Here is an 18207-nt window from a genome sequence, read left to right as displayed (position 1 = left end):
TAACAACAGTAATTTAGCACTACATATAATATGAATTGACATTCAGTTTTCCCAAAGCCTCTCACATCTCTTATTTTAATTTAACTAGACAGCCACGGGCTGTGAGACAGATTTTGCTAATCCTCTCTTAACAGAGGAAGGGGGAAATCTGGATATTAAGAAAAACTCTTTTTTCACATGATATTATTTTTGCCTTCGTTTTTTAACATAGAAAAACTAGGGAAATGTCTTTATTTTTGGTAAGCCTTGAGATGTGGAAAAAAACAGCAAGAGACACTTTGAGTGTTGCTACTGTTAAACTGTAGTCATTGGAGATTAGTACAAAGCTGAATTCCATGTTCACATACCTCTTTGTTACTCTACATGTTATAGTGAGTTCTACTGGCCAGGAAGGAAGACTCTTAAGAAGGAAAAATCAGTTATTCTCCTCATTTTCTTCCCAGAAAGGAAAACTTTCCAAAGGAAACAGGTTTCCTTCTATGAATGGTGCTTTTATAAATTTCTTGTTCCTACTGGTAATTTCTTTATACAAAATTCAGGATATTTCTGAGTACAATGAATATATATTTTTCTCTTTCATTCTCCAGTTGTCATTACTATTTGTGGGAATATAAAGTTGTCAAGGCTGATGTAATGTAAGATTTTAAAGGAAGCATTTAACATCAGAGTGATTTCTTAAGTAAAGCAAGTAAGTTAAATAAATATTGTTCTAGAGTTAATGTACTATCAAACTAGATAGATTAAAGGTACCAGAAATGACAAAACTGGGTATTGCCATCAAAGTCAAAAGTAATTTTTGAAATTGCCTCCTTATTTAAAAAATCCAGAGGCAAAATGAACTGTTACTTTTAAGATACATTAGAGTTCAGAAAATCACAGATATAGTCTTCCATGTTCGTTTCTTATCCTCAAATAGTTCTTTCAGTGATTCATAATTAATTCAAAGTTTCCGAGAGTCACTCACTCATGTATTCATTTTCCTTTCATAATTTATACACTGTTATCTCCAGGTCAGACCTTTCCCTTGAGTGCTAGCTCCAAATATCCATCTGCCTACTCAACTGCTTCACAAGTATTTTATAGGCACTTCTAATTCAACATGCACCAAAATAAACTCATAATTTCCATCCACAACTTATCCCCAACTTCCCCCAATGAAAAAAAAACACGACCATCCCTCTTCCTGTGTTTCCTCAATGAATAGAGACTGTCACCCAGTGTCACAGGCCAGAAACCCGAGAGACTTGACATTGAACCCCCTTACAAGCTTCCCTCCTCTTTATCCCCTCTTCCCTCCAGTCCAGTCTCCATACTGCAGCTAGAGCAATCTGCATGAGAGAGAAATTGAATGGTGCCTACTCAAAACTCTATAGTAGTTTCTCATTATTCTAAGGGGTAAGACCAACCTCCTGGATCTGGCCTGCCCCCACAGGGTCTGATCCCTGCTATTGCTCCAATCACATCTCAAGTCAACATTTAACCTACCCATGCTTTGCCTTTCATTGCCTAGGAAGGCCATTCTCACTCCAACTGATTGACTGCTCTCTTTTCCACCTTCTCTTAGTTACTTCTTAACTTTCAGTTCAAATGTCACTTCTTCAGAGATGTCTTCCATGGCCTTATGATGGGGTCATTTTCTGCCTTTGCGTGATTTCTGGAATGATTATCTGTTAATGTATGTCTCTTTCATTAGACTTTAAGCTCCATGAGGACAGAGACCCCCTTCTGCTTTGCTCAGCATTTTATCTCAAATGCCAACACGTGCTTTGACAAATAGAAAGTGCTTAAGTAAATATTTAATGACTTCAGTTAAACATTATGGAACATGTGCCATGTGACTGATTTTCAACACCCAGATGCTTACAAAGCAGATACAGTATTCTTTAAGAAAGTTATAGGAAAAAGTAAAACCTTTTAAAGTTCTGCTTAATATGGTAAAATGTCAGTTAGGAAATCCCTTGGGGATTAATCTTATTTTTAACATAGCTAATCACATAAAAGAAATCAATAAATTGCCCCAATATTTGTTGGGTGGCTCTTACAACTTTGACTGCTATTTTTTTCTTGCTATTATGAAAGGCCTTTAGGAACCCTATTCTTCTTTTTTGTTCACCCCCCTCTCTCAATGTACTATTTATCAAATTATCAAGATTTTTTTTTATCTTTAACTTACTTCTCTCATTTTTCTTGAGAGTAGGGAAAATGTCTAAACAGGGCCTTTTACAAAGAAGGCTATTCAATACATGGTTTATGATTGATTTAATCTGTAGTATACAGAAGGGCTTTAGAAATTATGAATAAAATGAGAAATTTCATCAGGCAATTTTATATGATATCATAAAAGCAAAAATACAGTAACTCCAATAATCTGTTTCTAGCAGGACATGTACATAGTATAAATTTCACATGAAAATAATAATTACTGTAATTATAATTTTCCTTCACATGATATATATTAAGGAAAAATAATACTTAAAAATTTATAACATGGCATGATGTGATTAAAAAAAGGCTAAAATTCAAATTACATACCAATTATATTTTCATTTGGTTATAAAGAGGTTTATAGATTATTTGTTTATCATGCCATATGGTTATGTCCTGCCTTGGGTTCTAAAAAATCTCAAATAGCAGATACAATTATTTTTATTTTATTCCTTCACTAATTTATGTAAGTAAATAGAAGCCTAATGTTAAAGAGGCATTATGGGAATTCGAAGAATGAAGGGAAAAATATTACTCACTGAGAATTAAAGTTACTCACTTAAGCTTAAATGGTAAGGAACTAAGTACCTTGGCAGTGTTTTAGCCATAACATTCATACTCACGATATTTACATAATGAATGGACAGAGGGCAGGGAAGGGAGAAAGAGGTTAAATGAAATATTTGCCTACTGAGCACTCTAATACATAATAACACATCTGTTGTTTACTGCCAATTATTTCCAAGTATATGTTAAAAATTAATACTTTCTGGCATGTTAGAAACTACTGCTTGCTTAAGCCACGGTTATTGTCTGAGATAGGACAGGGTCAATATAACAAATAACAGCTGTTAGATGAGAACCAGATTAAATCAGGGCAGTGGTCACCTTCCATGACTCTTGGAGAAGGACACTATCCTGACAAGAGCAGTGATATTGTCTCACTAAAACTCTGAAATAATCACATTCAAACAATTCCAAAAAATGCCCTAAACATCCTAAAACTTTCATACTAATGTACAACAGGCAAAGAATTTTGGTCTGCTACTGTAATACTTCCAGGTTTGCATAAGATATCATTTTTTCTTCATTTATGCATTATAAAGAAATGACCCAGAGAAAAATAAAAATGCAAAATGAACATTTTCATTGAAATGCTGGTAAAAACTTATGATTATTTTTCCAGAAAGTCTTTAGTCATCTATTGGCATTCAATCAGTACTCTGGACAGCAGATAAAAGACCTATTTTATTTTTTCATTAATTTATCTATTTACCTATTCATTCACATGTCAGATGTTTATCAAACTCCTATGATATGAAAAGTACCCAATAAAAAATGTTCACAGAAAATCTGCAGTATTTCTTTCCCATACAAAGCAAATCAGACTGTGTAATGAAAAAAAGTTCAGCCTTAAAAGATCAATCTAAGAATACAAAATAGTCCAGTATTTCTTTTCCACAGCAAAAATATTTATCCATAAGAAATACAAGTAAGTGTACCAGACCACAATCTGTAACTATTCTCTCCAGGCCATCTTATAAATATTTAATATTTAATATAATAGAGGTCATTTTATTCTATAATATATAACTTTACATTAGAAGGAAATGACCTTTTGTCTACTAAACAAAATAGCAATTGAATGACATCTTCTCTTTCACGTCACTTCAGTTCCACAGATGACATTATTTCTCCAACAATCAGGCACGCTCCACTGACATTATTAACTAACAACACTAGTTGCAACACCAAGTTGTTCAGTTCAGTAGATAATCATTTTCATTGACAAGTCAGAAGACCAGATCCTTTGAGGGAAAATACGACCCACTACAAATTATGATGAACTATGCATATATTTAATTTTAGTTATCCCTTTAAATCAATTGGTCTGCAAACTAGGATACTATTTGCAAAGTGCAATTCTTAATGATCTATAACTTATTTAGAAAACATATGTTCAATTTAAATGCAAAAAGAACCCTGCAGATGAGATTTTGAGCACCATTCATTTCAAGGTCACTTTCTTTATTCCACTACAAGAATTATAACTCAAGAGTGTGGTACAATGAAAATGCCAGAAGTGGTGGGAGTCTGCCCAGTCTCGGCTGTATCATTGGCCCTAGCAAAGTTCTCTGCATATAGCAGGCTCCCAGTAAAACCAGAATTAGACGGTGTGCTTTTATTTGGCTCATTACAGTTTGAAGCAATGATGTTAGAATTATTAGAATTAGAGAAAATAAAACCTTGGAGAGTCTTAGAGCTACCTGAATTTATGAGGAAAATACAGAAAGACCATTTTTTTGAAGTCTCTGTGAGAATGTAAAGTCATCTTTTACTCTCTTTCTCTGTAAAGAGTCTATATCTAATGTCTTAGTAAACCCTAATGGCTTTACCTTCAACATACAACCAGAACCTGGCCACTTCTCAAGATCGCCACCACTGCCATCCTGGTCCAAATCCCTTTGTTTCTCATATAGATTACTTCATAAACTCTCTAACTGGTCTTACTACTGTACTTGCCCTCTTACAATCTATTAAAAAAAAAAAAATTCCAAGAGATCTTTCAAAAACCTGGGACAGACCAAGTTAGTTTTCAATACCTCCATGTCATGCAGAATAAAGACAAAGCCCTTTCTATAACTTACAAGGTCTTCATGATCTGGCCACCTAATAACTAAGCTCATTTTCTATTTCCCTTGTTGGTCTTCTCTAGACACACCTACATGCTCCCATCTCAGGGCCTTTTTGTCCTAAAAAGGTAGTAAAGTTCTCAATGAAATTCACATGGCTCACTCCTTTATCTCTTCTAGGTCTTCTCTATAAAATACTGTCCACTCCAGCCTCCCTTTCCCTTTTATTCTATTTTGTTACTCAGTATATCATTCATCATCACACGAAATATTTTATATTTACTTGCTTATTACTTTTTAAAAGCATTGTCTGCTTTCCCTCATTTTTGTGAACTTCAGAAGGGCAGGGCTTTGTTTCATTCACTGTTGAAAGGAGGCAGAATTTGTCACCCCAAAATACCCTTCTTTGGCATAAGGATTATTTTCAGCTGATTATTTTTTAGAGACTGTGGATACAGAGGAAGTTTTACAACTAAGTATAAGTTACACTTTTGTAAGAGATATTGACAAGGGAGCTCTCATTTATAAGACTGTCTCCCTCCCTGTACCAAGAAGAGAAGGTGAACTCTAAATCTCTAGAAACTCTTACCAGTAGAGAAGACACTACCTTAAATCTGTATAACAATCCTACCCTGGTTTACTGCTTTGCCTGATCACTTTCCACAACTGGCCTCCCTCCCTCTACATAACTTCTTTAGACTTTAGCTGGAGTTGGTATTTAAGTTGGTGGCTTGGGCCATCATGGGAAGTTACTTAGTTTTTCGGGATCTCTCCCATGTACACAGGAGTCATACATGTTACTTAACTTCTGTTTTTCCCCTGTTAACCTTTCATTACAGGGGCGTCTCAGGCAAACCCTAGAAGATCAGAGGGCAAATTAGTTTTCCTCCCCTATACCACCACAGCCACAGTATCTAGAGGAGTGCCTGGTCCAAACATACCTAGGATTGGGAACACACAGATGAAAGAGCAACAGAAGTAAGGTGGGGAACTGTGGAGCTATGGGCTGGAGATAGAGATCAGCTGCCCAGAGACATCTAGGCTTTAATTCCGCCATGATGGAGGTTGGGAGGGTTCTAAAGTCACACAACTAACATGGTGTCAAGCCAGGATTCAAACACATTCCAATGTCAAATCTGTGGTCCTAACCCCTATGCTGAAGCTGCTAAGTGGCTCTACAAATGCTAACCTTCCAGTCTATTACAGCTGGCAATGCAGAGAGAGTCTGATTGGATAGAAACACTTTAAAAAGGAAACCTGAGAATGAAAAGTGTTCCTCACGGTGCCCTCTATCTAATATATGAACAGTATTTGACAACAAAAATTGGGCAAATCTCCCAAAGTTCTGTAATTCTCAAAATTAACAAGGTGAGTCAAAGCCTGGTAAATGTCATAGGCTTGGGTTCTCTAGGTCCGTATGTTGACTGCTCAGACCCTGCCTTGGGAACAATTTGCAAGTGAGAAGGTCAGGCTTGTTTTTATGTCATCCATATTCTAACAGATTTCTTAGAGGCCAGAATTTCCATTTGATCAAGACTAATTAGAAAAAGCTAGCTACTCTCGCATGAATCAGGTCTGACCTGAGAATGTGAATACAACCAGTGGTCACCCAAATCTCTGGGCTAATCTAACCCAATTCCACAGTTCTGAGTGTGATCTCCTGTCTGTTACTTAGACTCGGTAGGAACTAAGTATCAAAAAGACTACATGGACCAACTTCAGGAAAGAGTTGAGTTGGCAGCCGACACCATGGACCACAGGGGAATGAATCATTCCAGGAAAATAAAGAGATAAGGCCTGTAAAGGAATCTTTTATACCCATGACAGACTTTCTCTAAATCAATATTGATTAAATGGTTTTACATTTTGCTTTGTAAGAGAAATTTCCACATGGGAAGAAACTAGAAATATAGCCAACAAATAGTTTAAATGTTTTGTTTAGATTCTCAGGCTTTGTCATCAACTCAATCTAGAAGTAAACCTTCTTCCTCTTACTAGCTGTATGACACTGGACAAGTTATGTACATTTTTTGTGTGACTCAATTTCTATTATAAATGGAGATAAGTACTACTATTTCTCATTGAAATATGAGGACTAAATAAGATAGTGGATGTACTTGCCAAAGAGTAAGCACTAGATGAACGCATGATATCCTTTTTGGGGATCCTGCTTCATATATATCCCATCCTCTCAGAATCATGCCCTCCCACACCAGGATTGACTCCTGTAAATCTATGTAACAGTGGTCCAGCATACTCTCCTCTGTCTAGTCATCTTATTGATTAAAACAGGGGTAGACACCTAATATAAGCTAAGCCAATCAATTCTTTCTGCTAAGAATTTGAAGTTAGACCTCAAAGACTAATTAGTTATCTGCGGATGCTAGGCCTGGAAAGTTATATTGATTCAAATGTCACTTGAGAGCCCTTTGCAAATGGGGCAGAGGAATGCAGTCTTCAGAACAAGAGGGAAATGAAGCAGTGAGAGAAAAAGAGGAAATAATGAAAGACCAAGTGAACATGGAGAAAAAGAAAGAGATACTGCCTCGGTCCCTGAACACTTCCCAGTTCCTAATTCCAATGGCTCTCAAGGCTGGCTAAGTTTCCTGTGTTCTGAGTTCTGTGAGAAAATTCCATTTTCTTATAATAAATGTCCTATTGCTTACGTTAGCTTAAGATGTTTCTGTTCTTTGTCATCAAAGAGGTCCTTAGAAAAAGCGGTAACCTAAACATTTGTATTAGTTTAATGGAAAAGCTCATGTTTAACATTCTGAACCAGAAATGTATTTACTGTAATTAACTGAATGAAAGTGAGAAATAATAGAGAAGAGTATATAGGCCAATTTTCCCCATCATTTCTATGTAACATAGGACAAAGCTAGCTCTAACCAAACTATGAAATCGCTTTAATGTGCTGCTATTCCCTTCTCTCCCTCCCTTCTCACTCTCATATTTCTCATGCTTACTGGAGGGCCCTAAATTCCTGCACAGTGTCTTTTATATGCTCTGTCTTTCCTACCAGTAACCATAAATCAAAATTTATCTGTCTTTTGACCCTGTCCCCCAAATCCCTCATTTTTGTTTTCTAAGAAGGCAGCTAGATACTCTGGTACATTAACCCAAGCCAACATGGTAATTGATTGAAATATAAGAGAACACCTCCTTTTTCATTCCTGGCAACAGGCATGTGACTTTAAGGGAAAAAATCCTTAATTAAAAATCAATGAAACTAGTGATGGGAAATTCTGACACTGGATAAAGTACCAGGATAATTTTTAGAAAGGTGCTTTTGTGCTATCTTTTGTATGATAATCACATTGCATATGCAAATACCAAACTGCAGTAGGGGAAAAAAAAGTTAGAGAAGGATTGCATATTTTTGAAATATTGGAAATTATTGAGCACTCCTTTTCCGTACTGTAGGAAAATTGGTTTAGAGGCTAAAAATAAAACTACAGCTTAATATATTCAAAATTGTAATCAAATGTTGGAACAAGAAAATCAGTCATAAATGCTTAGTCAACTAACTGAGATTATCACATTTCTATGCTAATCCTGTGTTTTTAATTAACGGATAAAGCAGAAGGGGGCATCTAAACAATAGTGCATGAAAATATACCAAAATAATTTCTCAAGTTCTAACTAAATGAGAGGCAATAACAAAATGCTGGTTCATTCCAGCAACTCTTTATCAAAAATAACAAAAACACCTTGGTATATCTTTCTAAAATTATATATCACAGGCTTCCGCATCCTCTTCTGTTTTTACTCATGAACATAAAGAGTCCAGATGTTAAATATAAGCTGAGCCATCATGCTCAGCATCCCATCTGGCCTTCTTCCCTGAATCTCCTAATTGGTCAGAAGATGCATTTCTTACAGAAGGCAGTTGAGTTCAGGACAGTGATTCAGAGTATGAGCTCTAAAACCAGAGTGCCAAGATCCCTATCTTGGAGCTGTCACTTTCTTGTCATACCATCTTGGGCAAGATAATCCACCTCCCTAACCATAAGTTTCCTCATGTATAAAATGGGCCTAACAATCATTGCACATTGTTGTTTTGAGGATTTCTTCATTTACCATTAAGTACCTGGCACTGTTCCTGGCTTTTGGAATCCAACAGTGAACACTATGGGTAAAAATCATTGCCCTCAGGAAGCTTCCATTTTCACATATTGCATCTACAGCATGTAATTAGCACAATGCCTAATCCTCGGTAAGTGATGAAGGGCAGCTGTTGGGATTACAAACACTTGAATGAGATGGAGCAAAACACCTGCATTCAAACGACTGGGAATGTGCTGGAATGAAGTCAGCACATCTAAGATCTAGTTAGCAGTGGCTCTGCCACTGTTTAGATCACCTTCATTTAATCTCTGGGCCGCAATTATTTAATCCGCAAATTGATCTGAAGGTTGCTTTTACTGAATAAATGGGCAATTCGTGAGAGATATAAAAGGTGAAATTCTAAAAACATTAAAAGCAATATTTCACTTGCCTATTTTAGCTTTACCTGACCATTTAAATGACATGAGGATGTATTTGGCACATGAATTTGGCACTTTCTGTATATTGAAAGCATAGGGAGAGCTGAAATGCTAGGTTATCAGCTGTAGTTTGAAAAAAAAAAAGAGAGAGAGAAAAACCTTCAAGAATCGCTGGAGAATGTAGATGATCAATATCATACCCAAACCTTTAGCTTCATAAAATATGAAATCACAAAAAAATTAAAAGGAGACAGAAGCAGCAACTTAAATTTATCTTAGAAAGTACACATTCCTTAGACTATTCAGAAATCACTGGGTCGGGGCACCTGGGTAGCTCAGTGGGCTAAGCCTCTGCCTTCGGCTCAGGTCATGATCCCAGGGTCCTGGGATCAAGCCCCAAATTGGGCTCTCTGCTCAGCAGGGAGCCTGCTTCCCCTTCTCTCTCTGCCTGCTGCTCTGCCTACTTCTGATGTCTCTCTGTCAAATAAATAAGATCTTAAAAAAAAAAAAAAAGAAATCAATGGATCAAATAACCTCTTTCTAGAACATATTTCAGTGAAATGTACTATTGTTTTTTTCTGGATAGTCTTAGCTTTCCTAAATCAGTTTTTCTAATGAAATTTAAAAATAAAATCAGTCCCATTCCTGCTCCTTTTCATAAGATGATTCATTTCTCAGGATTTTATAAATTATTTTCGAGTTGCTTTTCTTTTCTAGTTAAAAACATAGCATTTTGACTTTCTTAAAATCATTCCAGTGTATAGCTAGATACTCCTGCCGTTTAGCCAAATTAAATGGCCCCTGGTGAGAATGACCCTGTTTACCTGGTTCCGTCCTTTGGACTTCCCAATCTGATAATACTGAACTCTTTGTAGTTTCATGATTAAGTCCTGCTCTCTTATGAAAAACCCTGTTAACTTTGCTTTCAACCCTCCTTCAGCTGCAATATTCAGTAACACACCCATCTACCAAATCTCACCCAAACAGTATATCTCCTGAATTACAGACGGCTCTCCCCATAGCCCTGATTACTCCCAGCATAACCCCCATACTAGAAAGTCATATTAGACACTCCTAATATTACTCTCATGGCATTTTGCACAAATTATCACTAAATTGATTATCTTTTTGCACAATTATTATCTGTATTACATCTACCTGATGGCAGGGACGATGATTCTTGTTGACATCAGCCTGGCACAGAGAAGACAACTGTTCACATTTGTGAAGTGCTGGAAATATCTTCATTCTCAATGGATAAGCAAAACCCTTATTAAACAATCAATCTGATCTTACGGACTTTAATTTGCAAAGTTTTTATCCTTACTCCATAGCAACAAAACATCACTGCAGTAAAGTGACCAAAAACAAAGAGAAAGCAGTCCAATATTTAAAATTAGAAAACAAAATCATTTTCTACAAGCATTTCTCCAAAAACACCTTTTCTGTTTTTAACACAGAATATCATGAAATTAAGAAATGCTTCCAAAATTCCTCACAGATTGGTCTTTAACACAAATACATACCAATCAAAAGCTTATCCTTTCTTTACTTTCCACAGACACCAAGGAACACGGCAGAAAGCCAACTTTCAGAAATAAACCCAAATAAAAAGAAATCTTGCAGTACGATTCATCAGCAATAAAACCATAAATGCCATTTCCACTTATATCTAGTGTAATGTCAAGCTTCAATCCACTTAACATCAAAATTAATCCGGTTTAATGCTTTTTCTAGAGTGACATCTAACAATCTAGTAACATATCATTTTAAGCAAATACACACAGAGCCCAAGTTTATCAGTGTACCTCAAATCTTCATATAAAGTACAAGTAGGAAAGAAAATCTTACACTCGTCTATAGAATAATTATAAAGAAAATGCAGTTGATTACAACTAAACACAAAATATCCAGCAATTCACTAGCTATAAACAGAAATAGTTCCAATTAGAAACTTAGAGTATCAAGAGAACCCTTCTGGAAGTTAAATGGAAATTTCAACAAGAACATTTTCCAAAAGCAGGCCATTTCTTTATGCAATTACTTGTTTCCATTTTATAGCTGTCATACTTGTTTATCTATCATGAAACATTGCTCTGCTCTTCCCATAGTAATCAAAACAATAAAACAAAGTTAAAGAAAGAAAATGTGTCTCCCCAGCTTAAGATACTATTTTGAGGAGACACAATTAGAAATATTTTTAAGTACTGTATTCCAGTGACTTCTAATCACTGAACGGGATAAAATTTAAAATTTAAAGCACATTAAAAATTTTTGCTTTGATCTGTGGGACAAAGACTTCATAATTCATAGATATATATTTATTTTTAGTAACATTTGGGGATGTCAAGAATACAGCTGGGTGCCTTTATTCACTACTTGGAAACTGAAAGATTTGATCGTGTTCAGATTAATCAATTTTTAAAACACTGCATTTTGGTGATTCACAGACCTGTACCCCTGGGGATAAAAATATATGTTTATAAAAAATAAAAAATATTAAGAAAAAAAACCACTGCATTTTAAATTTCCTCATTTCCAATGAGAAAAAATGCTTTTCACTGTAGTGAATACTATATATTTATATTTATATATTAGGTATTTCCTAGGAGAAAAAATACGTAACATGTCTTGAGTGCATCTTTCAACTATAAATCAGTTGAAATCCATTACAATTACTACTACAGAAACCATTTCATAGGATGACACATAGGAATAGGGTTCTATGGCACAATTCATTTCTATAAAAAATTCAATACAAAGAATATTTTATTTTCACAGATTGGTGAGGTACTGAAATGCAAAGAAAAAGAAAAGGAATTCATCCAAAATAGCATTTACATAAATTTCAAGAGTAACAAAAGACCACTGGCTAGAGGTATCATATTATTCATCCACTACTCAGCATCAACAGGGAAAATTAGAATACCAGGTAGTTTCGAAGAAATCAGAAGTGTTGGTCAGAAAACATTAAATTGTTGGTACATATAGCTAATAAGGACAATCATATAAAAAAGAAAAGCATTTATTAAAATAAACACAAAGAGAAAATATTCTAGGCCATGGATGACAAATTTGGGCCTTGTGTGTTAATGCTTATCAGGGTACTAACAGATGTGACTGATCAATCAATGGGCTCTTTGTTGCTGATCCTGGAATCCTTCTCAATACACAACAAAGAAAGCCACTGCCAATCACTGAAAACTGGCACTGAAATCTATTTGTCAAACCTGCTTTCAGTGATACTGTTTAAGACATTCAATCAGGAACCTTCCTCACAGGCAAATAGTACAGGAGTAAGTACAGCCTTCTAGGATATGTGCTCAAGCAGGGGTTAACATTCAAAAATGTGTGAATGCGTAATAATTCTTAACAAGGAAAATGGGAAACTAACATTACACCAGATGTTATGATCCAGTGAGTAGGGTAAGTTTTTAAAACCTGTCATACAACTTAGAATTGTTTTAATTCTGATGACACAGCATTTAAAAAAAATACAGGCATCCATTTGCAAGAAAAGCAATCACTACAAAAGTAGCAAGAATTGAAATAATTCCCTCAACCACACTGCAACAGAAATTAAAGACTGGTACTGGTAACTGACAAAAGATTAAGTAGTTTGAATGCTGTTTATTCATTGTAACTTAAAGGTATAGATAGTCTAATGGTTTGGAGAAAAAGGAGACAGTGGAGCCAAGATGGTGGAGAAGTAGCAGGCTGAGATGACATCAGGTAGCAGGAGATCACCTACATAGTTATCAAACCATTGCAAACATGTACAAACCCAACAGGAAATCGAAGAGAAGGAGAGCAGCAATTCTAGAAACAGAAAATCGACCACTTTCTAAAAGGTAGTACCTGTGGAGAAGTGAATCGGAAGCCATGGGAAGATAGATCGCGGTGGGAGGGGCTGGCTCCTGGCAAGCGGTGGAACAAAATCAGAACTTTTAAAAGTTTGCTCCATTGCAGGACATTGCTCCAGAGGCTAAGCGGAGGTGGAGCCCTCATGGGGACAGCATGGTCTCAGGGTCACAGAAGGATTGGGGGTGTCTGAGTATAGCAGAGCTCGCAGGTATCAGAGCAGGGAAGCTGGCTACAGAGACCAAGCCGAAGAGTGACCTGTCAGCATGGGGTTGCCTTAAACAGTGATCTGCAGCACAGTCAGACCAGTGTTCTTTGAGCAGGGACCCCCCAAGTGGCAGATCAGGGGAGACACCCCTGAAAGAGCAGCAGGGATCTGTGGGGTTTGGAGACTCCAGGCGGGGCTGTGTGCCAGAGACAAAAATGCTCGGTCACAGGCTGTGTGAACTCGGAGTACAGCCAGAGAACAGGGAGACGAGGTGATTGAGCACTTTTCTCTGAGGGTACACTGAGGAGTGTGGACCGGAGCTCTGGGCTCCTCTGGGTCAGGTATTAGGAGCCCACCATTTTCATTCCCGTCTTCCAGAGCTCTATGGAAAGCTTCCAGGGAACAAAGCTCCAGGAGAGCGAACCTGAGCAGATTACTTAGCCTGGTCCCTGGCAAGGGTGGTGTAATCTGCCTCAGGCAAAGACATTTGAGAATCACTACAAGAGGCCCCTCTTCAGAAGATCAACAAGAAATTCAGCCAAGTCCAATTCACTCACCAAGGAGAACAGTGGAATTCCAGAGGAGGTGAAAGCAAAGCATAGAATTCAAGGCTTTCTCCCCATGTTTCTTTAGTCATGCAAAGTTAATTAAATTTTTTAATCTTACTTTTTTCTCATTCTAATTTTTAAATATTTTTCCTCTTTCCTCTTTTAACTTTTTTTTATTTAAAAACTTTTTAAAGATTTTATTTATTTATTTGATAGAGAGAGATCACAAGTAGGCAGAGAGGCAGGCAGAGAGAGAGAGAAGCAGGCTCCCCGCTGAGCAGAGAGCCCAATTCGGGACTCGATCTCAGGACCCTGAGATCATGACCTGAGCCAAAGGCAGAGGCTTAACCCACTGAGCCACCCAGGCGCCCCTCTTTTAACGTTTTTTAAGCAGTTTATCTTAATAATACCTTTTTAAAAAAAATCTTTTTAAACCTTCATTATTATAGTTATATTTTATCCTTCATTGTATCTAACTTTATTATTTTTTTTGTGTGTGTGTGTATATATATGGTATATATGGTATATATATATGGTATATATATACTATAGTATATATATACTATATACTATATACTATATACTATATATATGGTATATATATACTATAGTATATATATACTATATACTATATACTATATACTATATACTATATATATATGGTATATATATATACTATATATATACACACATATGTATATATATACACACACACACATATACATACCATATATACCATATATATATATACACACACACACAAAAATAATACACATGTGTGTATATATATATATATATATATATATATATATATATGGTTTTTTCTTCTAAAAAATTTTGGGATACAATTTCTTCTAATAGATCAAGATATACCCTAAATCTAGCACAGGGCTTTGTTCTAGTCTCCAGCCTGAGCAAATTCTCTCCACTTTCTTTTTCTTACTTTTTCCAACCAACTTATCTTATCAATTCTTTTTTTAGATTTTTTTAAAAATTTTCATCTTTATAGTCATATTCCATCCCTTCATCGTGTTTACCCTTACTTTTGTATATATATAAGTTTTTCTTTCTTTAAAATTTTAGGAAGTAGTTTCTTCTAAGAGACCAAAATATACCCAAAATCAAGGGGGTGGCTCTGTTCTATTCACCAGTCTAATTAATATATATATATATATATATATTTATATTTATTTTAATTTTTAAAAAAGTTTCTTTTAAATTTCTTTTTACTCTCATCCAGCCCATATACTCATGCCCATATGCTACTGCCAGAGTTTGGGAGCTTAACCCTTTTCTGGACTCTGGACTGTTAAATTGGCCTCCTAATCGATCCTCCCGCCCTTAATCTCATACTGTCTCATTCCATCCTAAACTCTGCTGTCAAACTAATTTTTTTCAAACACTGTTGGGATTGTTTCATTTGCTTAATCTAAAACCCTCCTACACTGTGGGAATGCAAGCTGGTACAGTCACTCTGGAAAAAAGTACGCAGGTTCCTCAAAAAGTTGAAAGTAGAGCTACCCCATGACCCAGCAATCACACTACTGGGTATTTACCCTAAAGATACAAACGTAGTGATCCAAAGGGGCACGTGCACCTGAATGTTTACAGCAGCAATGTCCACAATAGCCAAACTATGGAAAGAACTTAGATGTCTATCAACAGATGAATGGATAAAGAAGATGTGGTATATACAAATTATGGAAAGAACTTAGATGTCCATCAACATATGAATGGATAAAGAAGATGTGGTATATATATACAATGGAATACTATGCAGCCATCAAAAGAAATGAAATCTTGCCATTTGCGACGACGTGGGTGGAACTAGAGGGTATTATGCTTCGCGAAATAAGTCAACTGGAGAAAGACAACTATCATATGATCTCCCTGATATGAGGAATTTGAGAGGCAAAGTTGGGGTTTTGGAGGGTAGGGAAGGAAAAAATAAAACAAGATGGGATCGGGAGGGAGAAAAACCATAAGAGACTCTTATTCTCACAAAACAAACTGAGGTTGCCAGGGGAAGGGGGCTGTGAAGAAGGTGGTTGGATTATAGACATTGAGGAGGGTATGTGCTATGGTGAGTGAAGTGTGTAAGCCTGACGATTCACAGACCTGTACCCCTGGGGCAAATGATACATTATATGTTAATAAAATGTAAATATCTTAAAAAATGAGACAAAGTGAATAACTACAGTAGAAAATTTGATGCCTAAAGTACCTTTAACACCCGAGTAGCCAAAATTATAGATTTTCTCTAAATAAAGAATAAAACCCTTCATTGTTACTTTTAACAAAAACTGCTTTCTTCTAATGTAATTAATGGTAATTCAGTTCTTGTCCAAAATCAAATACTTTTTAAAAATCTTTTAAAAATTGGAGAAAGACAATTATCATATGGTTTCACTCATATGTGGAATATAAGAAACAGTGCAGAGGACCATAAGGAAAAGGAGGGAAAACTGAATGGGAAGAAATCAGAGAAGGAAACAAACCATGAGAGACTCTTAACTATGGGAAACAAACTAAGGTTTACTGAAGAGGAGGTGGGTGAAGGAATGGGATAATTAGGTGATGGGCATTAAGGAGGGCATGTGATTTGATGAGCATTGGGTGTTACACCCAAATGATGAACTGTTGAACACCACATCTGAAACTAATGATGTACTATGTGCTGGCTAACTGAATTTAAACTGAAAAAAAAAAACCTCAATTAAAAAATAAAGAAATAAAAATATCTATTATAATGTGATTTCATCTCTAGTCATGGAAAGTAAAACAAAAATACAAGGACAGTGGCTAAGTTTTAGTTGTCTTCATTTCTAGAAATACAATAACTCTACTGAAATGTATTTTAAAATATATGTGACCATTGAGTGATATTGGAAACCGAAGCCATCATTTCAGTTTTAGAATAAAATTGAAAATGCAGCAAAAGTTTTTGGAAAGATTAAGTAATCTATTTGATAAAGTAGGCAGACACAAGCAGGTAACAGGTGTTTTCTGACTGTTAACAAAGGATGGAAACCAAGTTTCAAACAGCCAGGAAAAACTCTGGGGGCACACACATGTACTCTTCCTTATAACTGCTGTTGTATAATGACCTATAGCTTCAGGAGAACACATTTATACTGTGGTCTTGATCCTCTATTCCCCTTGCAGTAGGATGGGTCTATGAAGCTCTGATAAGGGCCATATGGGGCCCAAATCTCCTTCACAGACTACCCTAGTCAGAAACCACCCTAGCTATAACCCTTGCAAGCATAAAAGAGAGAGACCACACCAACCCCCAGTGCAGCTGCGGTCTCTAGGTCTGTCCACTTGTCCACCTTAAGAGTGTACTTTTGCTTTCACTGCTATTAAATTCTTATTTACTCGAGAGCTGGGCTCTAAATTCTTTCTTGGCCCAACTAAAAAACAGAGGCAGGGGATAGGGGCTGGGGGGGGGGGGGGGCAGATGGGACATGCCACTGACACACTGAGATCAAATCAGTATACATTTCAGGTGAAAGTACTTTTTTTCTGCTATATAATCACACATTATACAATTTTACCAGAATGTTAAATCAAAGCGTGCTTAATGAAACACATCAGAGAAAACATACATCAATAACTGAACCAATTTAGATCATGTCCATAATAGTTCAACCTGACAATGAACTTTGCTCCATGTTAAATAGTATTACATGCTATTTCCAGTGAATAAAAACTGCATCAATGCCCCCACTTCCTTTTGCTTACATATACTTAGCCATATTTAGGATCTCACAAGAAATCAGCAAGAACATCTTATGTTGTTCTGACATTTAGCAGTAAAGAACATTTGCAGCTATAAGCACCTAAAACCACAATCTATAAAAACATTACAACCAAGTCACTGCTCTTGATGTAATTAGACAAAGTTTTCTAAAATCTCCTTTGAAACAGCTATTATGCTAGTATCTTCTACCCTTGGCCAATTCACTGTCACGAATTGTTTTACTATTATGCTCTGCCATGACTTTATAAGTAATTTCTTTGCAAAATGAGATTGGGGGCAGATGAACAGTCTTATTTGGCTCTAAGATTGTAGCTGATTACATGACAAACTTGTGGTACATCTTATCAGTATGTCATTCATGATTATAATACAAAAGATTTTAATCAGGATGTAGCTTATTGTCTAATGAGGTGTACTTACCTCAAGTAAGACAAAAGACAAGTGTTCCTATAAACTATATAAAAACAACTATCCAAGAAGGCTTCCCACAAAACATGAAATC

General features: G+C 36.0%; 1 protein-coding gene across 4 annotated transcripts in view; it reads right to left on the bottom strand.

Moving 5' to 3' along the window:
* FER (FER tyrosine kinase) overlaps positions 1 to 18207 on the bottom strand; it is a 483097-nt gene that overhangs the window by 105870 nt on the left and 359020 nt on the right. The gene's annotated exons all lie outside the window — the stretch shown is intronic.

The sequence above is a fragment of the Mustela lutreola genome, chromosome 5, assembly GCF_030435805.1.
Source record: "Mustela lutreola isolate mMusLut2 chromosome 5, mMusLut2.pri, whole genome shotgun sequence".
Classification (NCBI taxonomy): Eukaryota; Metazoa; Chordata; class Mammalia; order Carnivora; family Mustelidae; genus Mustela; species Mustela lutreola.
The sequence above is the reverse complement of the archived record's forward strand: the minus strand, read 5'-3'. Positions and strand labels throughout refer to the sequence as shown.